General features: G+C 37.0%; 1 non-coding gene across 1 annotated transcript; it reads left to right on the forward strand.

Annotated features, from left to right (window-relative positions):
- The first annotated feature begins 3,340 nt into the window (after positions 1-3,340).
- LOC127090200 (small nucleolar RNA R71) lies at positions 3,341-3,447 on the forward strand. The gene has a single exon (XR_007791728.1). It is a non-coding gene; the product is annotated as a small nucleolar RNA R71 (small nucleolar RNA).
- The last annotated feature ends 12,307 nt before the right edge of the window (positions 3,448-15,754 follow it).

Genomic DNA, 15,754 nt, shown 5'->3' on the forward strand with positions numbered 1-15,754 from the left:
GATATTGTCTTCAATGGTTTCTACTTTAGCGATCAGTCTATCATAGGCAAAATCATCATTTATGGGTACTAGTTCAGGTTTTAGATGTTCTAGCCTAGAAAGGTGATCGGCTACTACATTTTCAGTGCCTTTTTTATCTCTTATATCTAAATCAAACTCTTGTAGTAATAGAATCCATCGGAGTAACCTGGGCTTGGCATCTTTTTTACTTAATAGGTAACGAATGGCAGCATGATCGGTGTAAACAATAATTTTTTCTCCTACTAGATAAGATCTAAATTTGTCTATAGCGAAAACTACAGCGAGTAATTCTTTTTCGATTGTTGCGCAATTAAGTTGGGCAGCATCTAGGGTTCTACTGGCATAATGAATGGCATGTAATTTTTTATCCTTCCTTTGTCCTAGAACGGCTCCAACTGCATAATCACTAGCATCGCACAGTATCTCAAAAGGTTCCGACCAATCGGGAGGTTTCATAATGGGTGCAGAGATTAATGCTTGCTTTAAAAGATTAAATGCGTCATTACATTTTTCATCAAAAATGAATTCAGCATCTTTCATTAAAAGTCTGGTTAACGGTTTAGTGATTTTGGAGAAGTCCTATATAAAACGCCGATAGAATCCAGCGTGTCCAAGAAAGCTTCGGACTTCTCTGATTGTTTTTGGTGGTTTTAGGTTTTCTATAACTTCTATTTTAGCTTTATCTACCTCTATACCTTTTTCGGAAACTATATGTCCTAAGACTATTCCTTCGGTCACCATGAAATGACATTTTTCCCAGTTTAGCACGAGGTTAACCTCCACGCATCTCTCCAGGATTTTCTCAAGGTTAGCAAGAAAATTGTGAAAATTGAATCTGCAAACCGAGAAATCGTCCATAAACACTTCCATGATACCATCTAGGTAATCTGCGAATATTGACATCATGCAGCGTTGGAAAGTAGTTGGGGCGTTACAGAGGCCGAAAGGCATTCGTCTGTAGGCAAAAGTTCCATAAGGGCATGTAAAAGTAGTTTTTTCTTGGTCTTTGGGGTGAATTGGTATTTGGAAGAATCCAGAGTATCCATCTAGATAACAGAAGTAAGAGTGTCTGGCTAGACGCTCCAACATCTGGTCTATAAATGGTAAAGGGAAATGATCCTTCCTAGTTGCTTTATTTAATTTCCTATAATCTATACACATCCGCCATCCTCCTTCTAAACGTTTTGCTACATGTTCGCCTTTATCGTTTTGCACGACTGTGATGCCTCCCTTTTTAGGTACTACATGCACATGGCTCACCCACTTACTATCCGAGATCTGGTAGATTATACCTGCCTCAAGTAACTTAAGAACTTCCTTTTTAACAACATCACTCATTATAGGGTTTATTCTTCTCTGATGCTCCCTAGAGGGCTTTGAATCTTCTTCGAGCGAAATCCGATGCATGCATACGGATGGGCTTATACCTTTCAGGTCAGAGATATTATATCCTAAGGCTGAGGGATGTCTTCGTAAAACGTCTAAAAGTTGGTTCGCTTCCTCTTGGCTCAAGGTAGCACTAACTATAACTAGACGGTTCATCTTTTCATCGAGGAACTCATATCTCAAGTTCTTAGGCAGTTCCTTAAGTTCTAAGATTTGTTTCTTAGGCCATGGCATAGGATCTGGGGTAAGGGATAAACATTCGTAAAGGTTATCATCGATGTAAGGTTCTTTAAAGTCATCATCTTCCTTTATGGGGATTGATGGTAACTTAATTGTTTTTATAATTTCTTTTTGTTCTAATTCTCTAACACATTCATCAATGATATCTAAGGCATAACACGAGTCTCCCATCACAGGTGCCATAAGAAATTTTGAAAGTATAAATTCTATTTTCTCGTCACCTACCTCAAATGTCAACTTTCCTCTCTTGACATCTATTATGGCTCCTGCAGTCGATAAGAATGGTCTACCTAGAAGGATTGGTATATCATTGTCCTCTTTGATGTCCATGACGACAAAATCAGTAGGGATAAATAACTGACCTATCCTAACAGGGACATCTTCCAAAATGCCTATCGGATATTTAACAGATCTATCGGCTAACTGAAGTGACATGATTACCCAAAAGGCAAGGAATGGAGAAATTTCCAGGATCTTTATCTTTCTTTGCTAATTTGTTCTCGGAAATAGCATTACATTCCAAAGGCTTCGGATCGTCAAGTCTATGTTTGTTGGTAAGGATGTCTTTGAGAAACTTTGCATAAGAAGGTATTTGGGTGATGGCTTCTGTGAAAGGGATTTCTACATGAAGTTTTTCTATAACTTTTTGGTACTGTTTATTGATCTGGGTTTGTTTGAGTCTTTGGGGATATGGTATAGGTGGTTTATATGGCGGGGGCGGTACGTAAATTTTATCTTTAGGTTCTTCTCCTTTATCTCGACCTTCCTGGTTTTCAAATTCCTCTGGTTCCTTTACTTCGTCCGGGGGTTCGGTACATTCCTTAGAAGTTTCGGGTTCACTTAATCTTGGGTTTGGTGGCTCATCATAAGCGTTCCCACTTCTTAGGGTAATGGCATTGGCTTGTCCTCTCGGATTTTGTTGTGGCTGTCAAGGGAATTGTCCTCCAGGTGTAGTCTGAGGGGCTTGGCTTAAAGCTACCTGAGAGATCTGGGTTTCAAGCATCTTGGTATGAGTAACTATTTGGTCAACCTTGGTTCCTAACTGAGTAATCAATTCGTTAACATGAATGTTTTGGTTCATGAACTCCTTGTTTTGTTGGTTTGAGCGGTGATAAAATTTTCCATAATTTTCTCAAGGCTCGGCTTTGGTGGTACAGGTTGCATAGGTTGATTTGATCTAGGGGCTTGATAACTAGGTCTTGGAGGTGCATTATTTTGGATAGGGTTATTGTTTTTATAGGAGAAGTTCGGGTGATTCCTCCATCTAGGGTTATAGGTATTCGAGTATGGATTCCCTTGGGTGTAGTTCACTTACTCGGAGTGGGTTTCGTTCAATAGACTACATTCGGCAGATTGGTGTCCTTGGGTTCCACATATCTCACACTCCGACGAAACTGCGGCTACAGTATTCGGGTTCGTGCACATATGCTCGACCTTAAGGGCTAATGCGTCCATTTTAGCCTGCATCATGTCTATAGAGCTTAGTTCATTCACTCCTCCTTGGGCTTCCTTTTTCTCAACTGTTGCTCGTTCGACTCCCCATGATTGATGGTTTTGAGCCATGTCTTCGATGAGGGCACTAACTTCAGGATAAGGTTTGTTCATCAGAGCACCGCCTACGGCAGCGTCGATGGTCATCTTTGTGTTATAATGAAGTCCATTATAGAAGGTTTGAATGATTAACTAGTTTTCTAAACCATGATGTGGGCATGCTCGTAACAACTCTTTATATCTCTCCCAAGCTTCGAACAACGATTCTCCATGGTTTTGGGTAAATCTAGTTATATGGTTTCGAAGAACGGCGGTCTTACTCGGGGGAAAATATCTAGCAAGAAAAACCCTTCTAAGGTTATCCCAAGTCGTAATGGAATTCGGTGGAAGGGAATCTAACCATGATAGGGCTTTATCTCTGAGGGAAAAAGGGAATAATCTTAAACGTATTTCCTCAGGAGAAGCTCCATTGGTTTTAAAAGTATCTGCTAATTGAAGAAATATTTTTAAATATTGGTTAGGGTTCTCGATAGCGAGACCCGCGAATTGTCTCTGTTGAACTAGTTGCAACAGGGATGGTTTAAGTTCAAAATTATTAGCTGGGATGATCGGGTTTACTATACTAGAACTAGGTTCTTCGTTAGATGGTTGAGAGAAGTCCTTAAGAGGTCTTTGGTTTTGATCTTCGTCCATAGCTCTCTTAATTCTATGAAAGAATAAACGTGCGCGAGCGTAACATTCAGGTTCCGCCAGAGGGTATACTAAGCTTAAACTTCCGGTGCTGCGAGTTCTTCGCATCGACCGGCGGGAAATAACCTAAGTCTAAACGATATAACAACAGGAAAATGAAATTTGACGAAATTGGTCCCCGGCAACGGCGCCAAAAACTTGATGCGTTGGAAAACTTGATTTTCGCAAGTATATGAACGCGTCAGAGTAATATAAAAGATTATCGTATCCACAAAGACCAAGTGTCAATCTATCGTTATCTGTCGTTATGGTGTTTATCAAAGGCGGTCAAAATAAGTGTTTTATAGTGTGCAATAAAAAGTAAAGTATTGAAATAGAATATAATTAATAAAGACAGGGTCGAATGTAATTCACGTAATCAATTGATAATCCAAGTACTTGCTAATAGAACTACTTATGGGCAATGTTTCCTACTTTGAAAAGAACTAATTTAACAGGAACTGTCGCTTTCGCGTATTCAGAACCGAGTTGTACTCCCTAATCAAACCCTCTTATTGTCACTTATAAAAAGGCGCGCATTGCGTTAGAGTAGTAAACCTATTTTTAAGAAATATAGTATCTTGACTAAGTTGAAAAGTATTATAACCTGGATTTCTTAACCAAAAGAGGTTCTCACGAACCAGACTCTAAACTTATAAACGCGTTCGAAAATAGTTTTAAAATCTCTTTTCTTCTTGATGTTAAAAACTCCTAATGAACTAAACAAAGCGCTTTCGTTGTTTTTGAAATAGTTAAAAACAATTAAGTTTATAAAGACGTTGGACGACTTTCGATCTTACCCAACGGAATTGAAGTGCGGGAAAACATAAGTTGAAATTTAAAATAGGCCTTTAAGTGTTTCTACGAACAATTGTACAGATTACTGGTTTAATCACGATCCTTACATTCTAGCCTTATAAATTTAGCTAGACATGGTAAAGTAAAAGTGCATTAAAATAAATAAAAGTAGTGCGAGTGCGGAAAGTAAATAAAAGTAGTGCGAGTGCGGAAAGTAAATAATTTAAAGCGAGTGCGAAGAAATAAATAAAAGTAAAGCGAGTGCGAGGAAATAAATAAAGTAAAGCGAGTGCGGGAAATAAATAAAGTAAAAGAGAGTGCGAGGAAATAAATAAAGTAAAGCGAGTGCGGGAAATAAATAAAGTAAAAGCGAGTGCGGGAAATAAATAAAGTAAAGGCGAGTAATAAAAACCTGCTCCAATCGGAGAGCTGAGTAAATTGCAATGCGGAAAAGAAAATGGCGGCAGGATTAACTTCCTTCCAAAGTGCTCCAAACTCGATTACAGACTCTATCACAGACTTGATGACACAATTGTAGTAACACTCCATTGCAAAGCGATTACCACTATAAAATACTGAATATATGCCTAAGTGAAACAAAGTTACTTCTGAGTTTGCCTCTGCTCTATGTTTGGATGATTGTAAAACGGAATTCGCATTTCTACTTATAAGCAAATAAAAAAGGTGGAATTGAATTGGATGCCCTTCAACTTGAAAATAGAGGAAACCGTTTCCTTCTTGTGGCGCCCGCCACAAGGCTATGGCGCCCGCCACAAGCACAAAGTGGGGCGCCTTAGTGCATGAAGTGGGGAAACGTGGGAGTTTAGGAAGTTGGACTTGGACACGTCATGGCTTGGTCTGTGGCGCCCGCCATGGGGTAGGCCATAAGCATAAAATGCTGAATTTTAGGGTTTTTAGCCCTTTTTCACTCCTTTTCTCGATCGGGGCTCCGATTAAAGTAAAAACCTGTAAACAAAGAAAAACATAGCAATAACATAATAAAATGATAATAAAACAACTAGAATGCATGTGAAATCGGAGTCAAAAATACGTAAATTTTAGTGTGATCAATGAACATGGCAATGGTTCTTCAATTTGAGCTCACATAGGATTCCCTAGCACAATAGCACACACATCAAAAGTTTTATGAAGCAAATCAAGAATGGACAAGAGTGAGTTTAGATGTTTGGTCCTTCTAATCCATCTTCAACATTAAGGTCCTTTTACTCCAATTTGCATAGGGAATGTCCTAGAAACTAATTCCATTTGTCCATTTCTTTGCATTTGGTCCACAACAATCAAAACAAAACACAAGCACAATATTATATTCACAATTATGTGCTCAAGTGAGCAAATAGCAAATTACATTAACATAAACATGTGCTCAAATGAGCAAAGGGAAAAGCAAATGAATAATATGTACAAGAATAGTAAATTGCATAAATGTAAAGTGCAAAAAGTAAATGTTAATGGTTAATGGTTAGTGTTAATAGTTAGTGTGCCATAAGGCAAATTTAGCGCTATGTTAAGCAATCGTAATTGGACTTACGTAGAAGTCACAAATATCTAGGTCAATAATGTAGGCAACAACACAAGTTAGAGGTCTTGATTAGTGAATCAAACTCCAACAACTTGCCATGCCAAAAAGAAAATGAGAAATGATCTTGTATTGATTTAGGTCCTTTGCATGATTTAGGAAGCAATCTATCCTTAATGCAAAGCCATTCACTTGATCCATGATCAAGATGAATTAGATTTGAATCAAGGAAGATTAAACCTCCATGTATCAATGCTAACCACCAATCTTTAACTCATTGATCAAAAAGAAAAAGAAGAAAAAGAAGAAGAAAGAGACGAAGAATTAAAGTGCATTAAATGAAATGGTATGTATCAATCAACAAGCATTGATCAAAGATAGAGAAGATCAACGTCAAATAATAGAAAACAGAGGCAAAATGAGAATTAGGAGTCAAGAAACAAATAAAAATATTTTTGGAATTTTTAATATTTAAAATAAACTTGAATTAAAATGATAAAGAAAGGTCAAACTTCAAACTCACTTCAAATCAACTTTGAAAAGTCCAAGTGAATTATCCCAAGTCCAACAAGGTCAAACAAAGGTTGACAAAAAATTTCAGCATTTTTAAAAGTAAGAAACTATTTTAAAGCAATTAAAAATGCATAAAAATAATCTAATTGAACTAAAATCTCAAATAAATCTCAAATCAATTAATAAATTGATTAGAATATTTTTCATAGATCTATCATCATTCAAAGAGGTTGGAAAAATATTTTTGTGTTTTTTGAATATCAAAAATTATTTAAAATGAATTAAAAATAACCAGAAAAGAGAAAATTACTAAAAAATAGCAAATGATAAAATAAAAAATATTAAAAATCATTTTTAGAAACTATAAATTAAAAGAGAAATAATGCAATTAGTCCCATAATTTTTGGACCAATAATGAGAGAGATATCAATTTTAGAAATAAAATGGAATTAAAAGAAATAAAAGAAAATAAAATCAGAAAAATGGAAAATAGAAAAAGCGTGAGCCGTCTAATGGTGATTCATTAATTGACGTGGATTATCACACGGCTCAGAAGCGCGTGTTCACCATACACGCGGGTCAAATGTATCACACCAGGCCAAATGAAAAGTCATAACAACGAACACACGTGATTGCATCTGGAAAAATGAATGAACGATCCAGATTAAATCTGGAGACCAGACGGTGGCCAGCACCACCGTCTTCTCCGGCCAGCTCCGGTGAAGGTCAAAAATTACAGAGAAATAAATGTGCATGAAAAGCCACGATCCAGGTACCAAATGAAAGTTGGGGTGATGTACATCACCCCTATACCAACCAATTCAGCTCTAGGCTTCCATAGCAAGAGGAATCAGAGCTTGAACTTTATGGTGTCCAACTGAAACTTGATGGATTTCAACAATTCAAAGCTCAAAATGATTGCCTCTATGAAGAGGACTTCAGACAACATAGCAATAGCAAGAAACAAGCAATGTACAAAGAGATTCGAAGAAATCAAAATCTGAAGTAAACCTCTGAAATGGAGAGTTTGGATTCACAATTCCTTGGTGCTAAAGCTTGCAATTCACTCTATGGATGAAGGTGAAGAGGTCTAGGAACTTTTAGATCTAAAATTTCAATCGAGGAAATCAAAATTCATATCTGAAATTTGAGAAAAAAGTGAGATAGTTCCTTTGGTGTGAGGGTGGGATTTCAGTTGCACAGCATTTAGGGCGCCTTCAGGTTGAAGAAATGAAGCTCATATGCAATGTATTTATAGCCAAAGCCAACTGATATGCATGAACAAAGCGTGTGCATGGATGAAGAGGGCCTCCATGCATGGGCCTGTACAGGCGCATGGAGGGCCCAATTCTGATTGGAATTGCAAGCTATTACCAAATTAAGATGAAATGGACGTGCAGAAATGAGGTCATAAGCTTATGCAATGTATTTCCAATTGGTTTCCAAAAATGCACCTAATCTTTCCTCTCTTCGAAAATGATGCTTCCAAACATAAAACACAGCCTTATGGGTAATGGTTGTAAAGCTTGTTGCATAAGGAACAAATCCTATGTTGATTAAAACTCCAATTGGGCCTTGGAAATTAATGAAAATTGAGCTTGAAGTGTAGGGTGCAAAACATGCACATGTGAAATTTCCAAAATTGGCCAATGTTCAAGCCCCTCTACCTCAATGATGCAAGCTCCAAATGATAAAATCTTCAACATGAAAGTTGTATATATTTTCAATACAATCAATTTGGACTTAAATTGTGCATCATTTGGATTTTTAATGAAGAAGTTATGGGCACTTGAAGTTAGACTTTTTCACATTTCAATGCATTTGGTCCAAAGTGGCCTATAATGTTTTGTATTATCAGATGTATTTATTTTGAGATTTTGCGATTTTTCTCTACATAACATTTGAATTAGACACATTAATCTTTCCAATGCATTAAGTCTCACCTCAAAACCATGAAAAATGAATGAGTTATGTTCTTGGGAAGTTGACCCAAAATTAGGGTTTCAGTCAAAATGACCTATAATGTTTTGGAATGGATGATGACCTTCAAAGCTTCAAATAAAATTTTATTGAACATGAAGGTTGTACGTATTGTCCTTAATAACAGTTTTTCTCTTGGGGTCATCTCCATTTGACCAACAAATAAAAAGTTAGGTCTCAGTGTATTTCAAAATAGTCAGATGAATTGACTGATCAACTTCTCAAGTCCAAAACTCATATCTTGATGAATGGATGATTGAGGGTACTCAAATAAGTTCAAGTATGCATGAGATGATGAATTAAAGAACTTCCCTTGATTTTATTTGACCATGGGTTGAGGTTGCTTCATGAGCAAGGCACAATTGATGAATAGATGAATTAGGATTTCCTTGGGAAACAAGCCTCAAGCCCCTTGATTTGCTTTGATCAAAATGATGAATTGAGATACTTGGGAGGCATATTTTATGGATGAGAGCTTTGGGAACCATTGCCATGTTTGCTTTCATCTTCTCTTGACCATATCATTGCACAAAGGATCTCTTAGAAGCTTTAGACCTTGTGACTGCTCAAGCTACAAACAAGAGATGTTAGTGACATATTTTTGTACTTTTGGTTAGTGAATAAAATGAGAAAAGCAATAATATAAAATTCAATCATGCTTGGTGATCTCAAACCAAATCTCAAGAGATCCCACCCAAAGGCAAAGAGCCAAGATGCTTATGATCCTTGAGGCAATGAAAATGCAATGTTATGATGCCATGAGGGATCTTAGGGTCAAAATTAGGGTCTTACAATGTGGTTGAAGGACTTTTGAGTGTCTTGGTCCAATTTTATGATCCTCTTTATCGGTGCTTCTCTTTTCCTGATTATCAACTCATGCCCATGTTGGAAGAGTATGCTCATCTCTTGGGTATACTCGTATCTAACAAGGTTCCATTTAGTGGATTATAGGAGATTTCGAGATCCCAAGTCATAGCTGAGGCTCTTCATTTAAAGAAATCTGAGATTAATGCTAATTTGATGAAGAAAGGAGGGATTCATAGTTCGACTTCTGAGTTTCTCATTGGTAGAGCTACTACTTTTGCTCAAGCCGGTAGCATCGATGCTTTTGAAGCCATCTTTGTCTTGCTTATATATCGTCTAGCTTTGTTCTCTAATATTGACGGTTTTGTTGATGTTAACACCGTTAGAATTTTCTTGATTGGGAATCATGTTTCGACTTTGTTGGGTGACACGTATTTCTCTTTGCATTTAAGGAGTTCTAAAGGTGGTTGAACTGTTGTGTGTTGTGTTCCTCTTCTGTACAAGTGGTTTATTTCGCACTTGCCGCAAACACCAGCTTTCTTGGAGAACCGAAAATGTCTACAGTGGTCTTAGAGACTTATGTGTCTCACTAATTATGATATTCTTTGGTATGATGCTGCTTTTGATGGAATGGAGATTATTAACAGTTGTGGTGAGTTCTCTAATGTGCCTCTTATTGGTACAGAAGGAGGAATCAACTACAATCTTGCTTTGGCTCGTCGTCAGCTTGGGTTACCCTTGAGAGATAAACCTAATAACATTTAGTTAGAGGGTCTATTCTATCAGGAGGGTAAAGATCCCCAAAATTTGAAGAGTAGGGTGGTGCATGCTTGGCACGATGTACATAGGAAAGGAAGAATCGAGCTTGGTCTGTGCAACTGTGTAGCTTTTGAAGCCTATACTATTTGGGTAAACAAGAAAGCTTTAGAGCTTAAGATGTCATACGCCTGTGAGAGACCTATGTCTATGGTTGTGGCTGAGCCATCAACTCTCCCTAACCAAGATGTAGAGGATTTGGAAGACGCACTTGCCAAGATGAAGCAAAAGAGAGATATTCGGGAAGAGCGGTTCCATGCCTTGAACCAAGAGCGTGTATAGTTGCATCTTGAGTCGAGAGATAAGGATGCACTCATTAAGGTCCTTGAAGAGCGTGCAGTGAAGAGACAGAGAGAGATATAGGATTTATTTTCCTCTAGTATTCATCAGCCTTTCGGTGTCTGGAAGAAGATTGTTGATCGACTCGTCCTTGAGAAAGCTCAGATGCAGACAACCTTTGAGTCTGAGGTCAGACGCATCCGGAGGAAGTACACTCCCTTAGCTAGTTTAGTTGATTCAATTTCTAGGGATCCTTTGGATGATATTTTCCTTTTCTCTTGTATTTTTATTTTTGGTTTCTGAAATTGTACTCAGTGTAATCCTTCCAAATTTTATGAATAAAAAGAGGTTTTATGGTCAAAATTGTTATTATTGTTGATTATTGTTATTAATTGAAATATTTGCAAATAGGACTTTGTATGTTCCTTAAAAATTAAAAACAGAAACATTGCATTTCATGTATCATTTGCATAGCAGGCTTCTTCAGCCAGATGTCTTACGGTTCTTCTCCTGTGTATTAGACAAGTTGACTCATCACTATAACACTCAAGCTAATCGCCTGAGAAGAATGGAGCATCTTGAACAAGAGAACAAAGAGCTCAAGGATGAGATTTCCAGACTCACTACTTTGATGGAGCCTATTGTTTCTGCTCAGAATCAACCATCTCCGCCTTCTACAACTCCTCCTCAGAGGATTATTATTTCTGAAATTGCTTCGACGTCAGTGCCCGTGGTGGGTAGCTAGTTTGTGCCTGCCATGCCTGCTGGGTTCCCGTGGAGAATGCCATCAAACTTTGTACCCGAGGGTTATACTCTAACGTTTGCTTCTACGTCGGCATCTAGCCCGATTACGTATGTACCTCCTCCTGTTGTGCATACTTTGCCCCGTGTGGAGGAAACCATCTATCACTCCGAGCCGTCTTAAGTCCCCAATTTTTATGAAATGAAGGACGAGATGAAAGCCCAATTTCTTAAGCTGCGTAAGGAATTAAATACCTTAAGGGGGAAAGATATGTTTGGTAAAAGTGTTGTTGAGTTGTGTTTGGTGCCCAACATCAAGATCCCAGTGAAATTTAAATTCCCAGACTTTGAGAAGAGTAAGGGGAATACTTTCCCTCTAAGTCATCTTGTCATGTATGCTCGCAAGATGTCTACTCAGACAGACAACGATCAGTTACTCATCCATTACTTTCAGGACAGTCTAACTGGTGCTGCACTCAGATGGTATATGGGCTTGGACAATGCTAATGTTCGTACTTTTAATGACTTGGGTGAGGCTTTCGTCAAGCAATACAAGTATAATGTTGATATGGCTCCCGGTCGGGATCAGTTGAGATTGATGTCTCAAAAGGACAAAGATACATTCAAGGAGTACACCTAAAGATGGAGAGAGCTTGTTGCTCAAATTAGTCCACCCTTGGAGGATAAGGAAATGACCAAGATCTTTTTGAAGATCCTGGGTTTATTTTATTATGAACGCATAATTTCTAGTGCTTCTAATGATTTCACCGAAATGGTGAACATGGGGATGCGGTTGGAAGAAGGTGTCCGAGAGGGAAGGTTATCCAAAGATGAAACTTCTGCAAGCAAAAAGTACAGTGGTAGTTTCTCCAAAAGGAAGGAAGGGGAAACCAATGCAGTGTATGTGGGGAAGCAGAGAAGGCCTCTTAATAGGAAGAATTCACAGCCTTGTAAGCATCATCATCAGGTATTATTAGTAATTCCAGTTTTCACTTATAATTCAGCAAATCAATCAATTCCCATTCAGCAACAACATTAGCAACAACCACAACACCGTACCAACTACAACAACAACAATCATCATCAGAACTTTGAGAGGAAGAAGGTATCTTTTGACCTTATTCCAATGACTTATGCAGAATTATATCCTTCTTTAGTTGTCAAGAATTTGATTCAACCAATAAATCCTCCATATACTCCTGAACCGTTGCCATGGTGGTTCTAGCCTGATCTGCACTGTGCTTTTCATCAGGGAGCTCATGGCCATGATATTGAAAACTGCTACCCTTTGAAGTATGAGGTTCAGAAACTAGTTAAGAGCGGTATGGTGTACTTTGAGGACCGAACTCCTAATGTAAAAGCCAATTTGTTGCCCGCTCCAAGGGTCCAAGCTCTTTTCACATCCAATTCACTTCCTGCAAGTTGATAGAAGCAAGGCAAAGCAATTTAGAAGAGAGATCGAGCTCCATTGCTGCAAACAGAAGGTGATTTTTCAGAATTTTCTCTTCTTCGATTCTCTCTCAGTTCTCCATAATTTCTCTTGATCTTTGGTTGTTTGAAGTCCGGTGAGGTCCACCTTAGAAGATGACCAAAGCCCTAGCTCTGGTGGTGTGCTGGCTTAGTTCCAACCATCTTATCTTAATTCAATTTCTAATCATGGGCCTTGGTTTGATTGACTCTATTTGCGGTGTGTTAACTTGAGTGTATGGTTGACTTCATACGTGTGACCATCAGATCTGCCACCTCAATTAATGAGGGAGATCTGATGGCCCTTGTTTTTCCCATTTATTTTTATTTTATGATTTTATTTGAAATACTCTTATTTTGTTTAATTCATAAAAATTTAATTTTTAATCCAAAAAATATGGGACTTTCACCAAAAATCTTTAAATATTTTCCTCATCCATAGTTTGAATTAAAATCATTTTTTGGATTAATTTTGATATTTTTTGTGAATTAAATGATTTTTGACTTGTTTTTAAATATTTTTAAATACTTTTGACTTTCCAAAAAAATTCAATTTTTTTGTCTATGGTCCTTTGACCTTGTTTGAACTAGGATAAATCCCTTAACCATTTATTTGGTGATTTGAAGGGATTTGAGGTTTTACGTTTGAAAAATGCATTTTATTTCATTTTAAAATTGATTTTTAATTGTTTAAATATTTAAAAATATTGTTGGGCCATTTGGTTGACCTTGTGTTGTTTGATCTTCTACTTGGCCTTGATCATGGTTGATTTGAACTCCCATTTGATCAATATTATTGGATTTGTGGTGTTGATGAAATGAGCATTTAATCTCTCAAAATGAATGGATAGTATTGATACGATAAAATTCTTCCTATGATCAATTTGGGTTTCTATTCCACCCCTCCCCCCCGCCCCTCCTATTCCTCTATATCCCTTATCTTCCCCAATCCATCATTGACCAATGATTTCTCTACAATCCAAATGCTAGTTGATTCATCAATGACCTTGTGTCATATGAATCAACATAAGCTTGGTTGAGATAGGTCCCTCCCATTTTATTTTTTTGTGTGGTATATTTTAGGAGTTTGGTTCTTTGTACCATGTCTCTAACATGCATTAACACCAATATTTTTATTGTCTGAAGACTTCTACATAAGTCCAATTACGATTGCTTAACATAAAGCTAAATTTTGACCCAAAGGAATAACATTCTAGTAAGTGATATTGTAAGTCTCTCATGCTTCATGGAATTGTGTGAAGACTTGGTCTTTTTCCATTTATGAGAGCTACTGGCATACTTGTTGATTTATCCAAGTTGGAGTCCTTCTCATAGATGATGTCTTGGTTCATGTCGTCATACTTGTGAATGAATGGTTGAGTGTTCTTCAAGGAATGACTTAAATAAATTGAAATCTTCACTAACATTTGACTAACTTCTTTTTATTGCTTTATATTTATGCCATTTACTTAATGCACTTTAAATTTTAGCACCTTTAACATTCATTGCCATTTACATTTCATGCAACTTGTTTATGTTTTAGTCATTTTCACTTTGCTCATTTGAGCCATATCTCTGTGATTATATATATCTTGTGTGCTTGTGATTTTATTCTGCTTGTAGTCTTAGGATCTTAAAATACCTAATAACAATAAAAAAACCTAAATAATATGTTGGTGGACAGTTGGACCTCTGCCCTTGAATTGATCTGAACTCTTGGGCTTAGAAGTAGGCAACATTCCCATGCTTTGAAGGACATGACCAATGCCATTATTTGAGACTGAGTTATCTTGGACAATGCCATTCATTTGAGATAAACCTTGAGAGTTCCCTTGGTTCATCTGTTACTTTGTCTTTGTGCTTAAATTATTATATTGTATTATTGTTGTTGTCTATTGATTGTTTCTTTGAGTTTGCCATAAGGAATATTTCATTTGATACATTTGAAGACATTTGAAGACTGCTTGCTATTGGAATGCTTGTTTGGATGTTTTGGCTATCTTTATTTGATGCCTTGGTCTTCATATTATTTGATTGGATGTTGCTTATGTTTGTTGCTTGCTCAATAGTCCAAAGGAAATGGGTTTCTATTAGACACTCTTGTCTTGTGGATTGTTTCCCATTGGTCAGATCTTTTCAACTTTGAACATTTAAATTTTGACTAGGTTAGTCCCTTCATCTCCTCCTTTCTTTCTTAAATTTCAAAATCTCTCTCTCCTTTTAAAAACTTTCTTTGTTTATGATTTCAACTTAGACATGTTTTAAATGAGTAGAAACTTTGGCCTTATGCCATTGATTTTCAAAACTTTTTCTTAATCAACCGTGTAAATAAACCTAATCATATTGAATTAACTTTTAAAAAGACCAAAAGAACTAACAACCTCATTTAAGTCTTTGGCCATTTTGTGCCCTTTTTTTAACTTTTGTTAAAATCAGCCCACAAATCTCTTTGAAATTTTTACCACGAACTATGAGGTTTTGATCCCTCACTTTTATGTTGGTACGTAGGCATAAGACCGAAGGTCTTGTAAAACATAAAAAATATAATAAATGAATTCTTTTATCATCCCTCCATTCTATTTTTATCAAACATCCTTTCAACTAAAACACTTGCACACAAAAAAGGCACCTTAGGAGTACCTAGGACACTTTGGGTGCTAATACCTTCCCTGTATGTAACCAATCCCCTTACATGTGATCTCTTACATTTTATTAGTTTTGATTTGAAAACTTATTATCTTTGGGTTTTGTTCTTACTTTTCCCCTTTTCCTTTAGAAACAAATAAAGTGCGGCGGTGACTCTGACTTTTCATTGACGTTAGGTTTATCCATAGCTCGATGGTCACGAACGCACCACTACAAACTCAACAGTTATGGATGAAATATTGTTTTGCATCATCTTAAGACAGATTGTCTTTCGTTTTTGAAAAGGTTTTTTAGGTTGTACCAAAA

Source organism: Lathyrus oleraceus, chromosome 5, assembly GCF_024323335.1.
Source record: "Lathyrus oleraceus cultivar Zhongwan6 chromosome 5, CAAS_Psat_ZW6_1.0, whole genome shotgun sequence".
Lineage (NCBI taxonomy): Eukaryota > Viridiplantae > Streptophyta > Magnoliopsida > Fabales > Fabaceae > Lathyrus > Lathyrus oleraceus.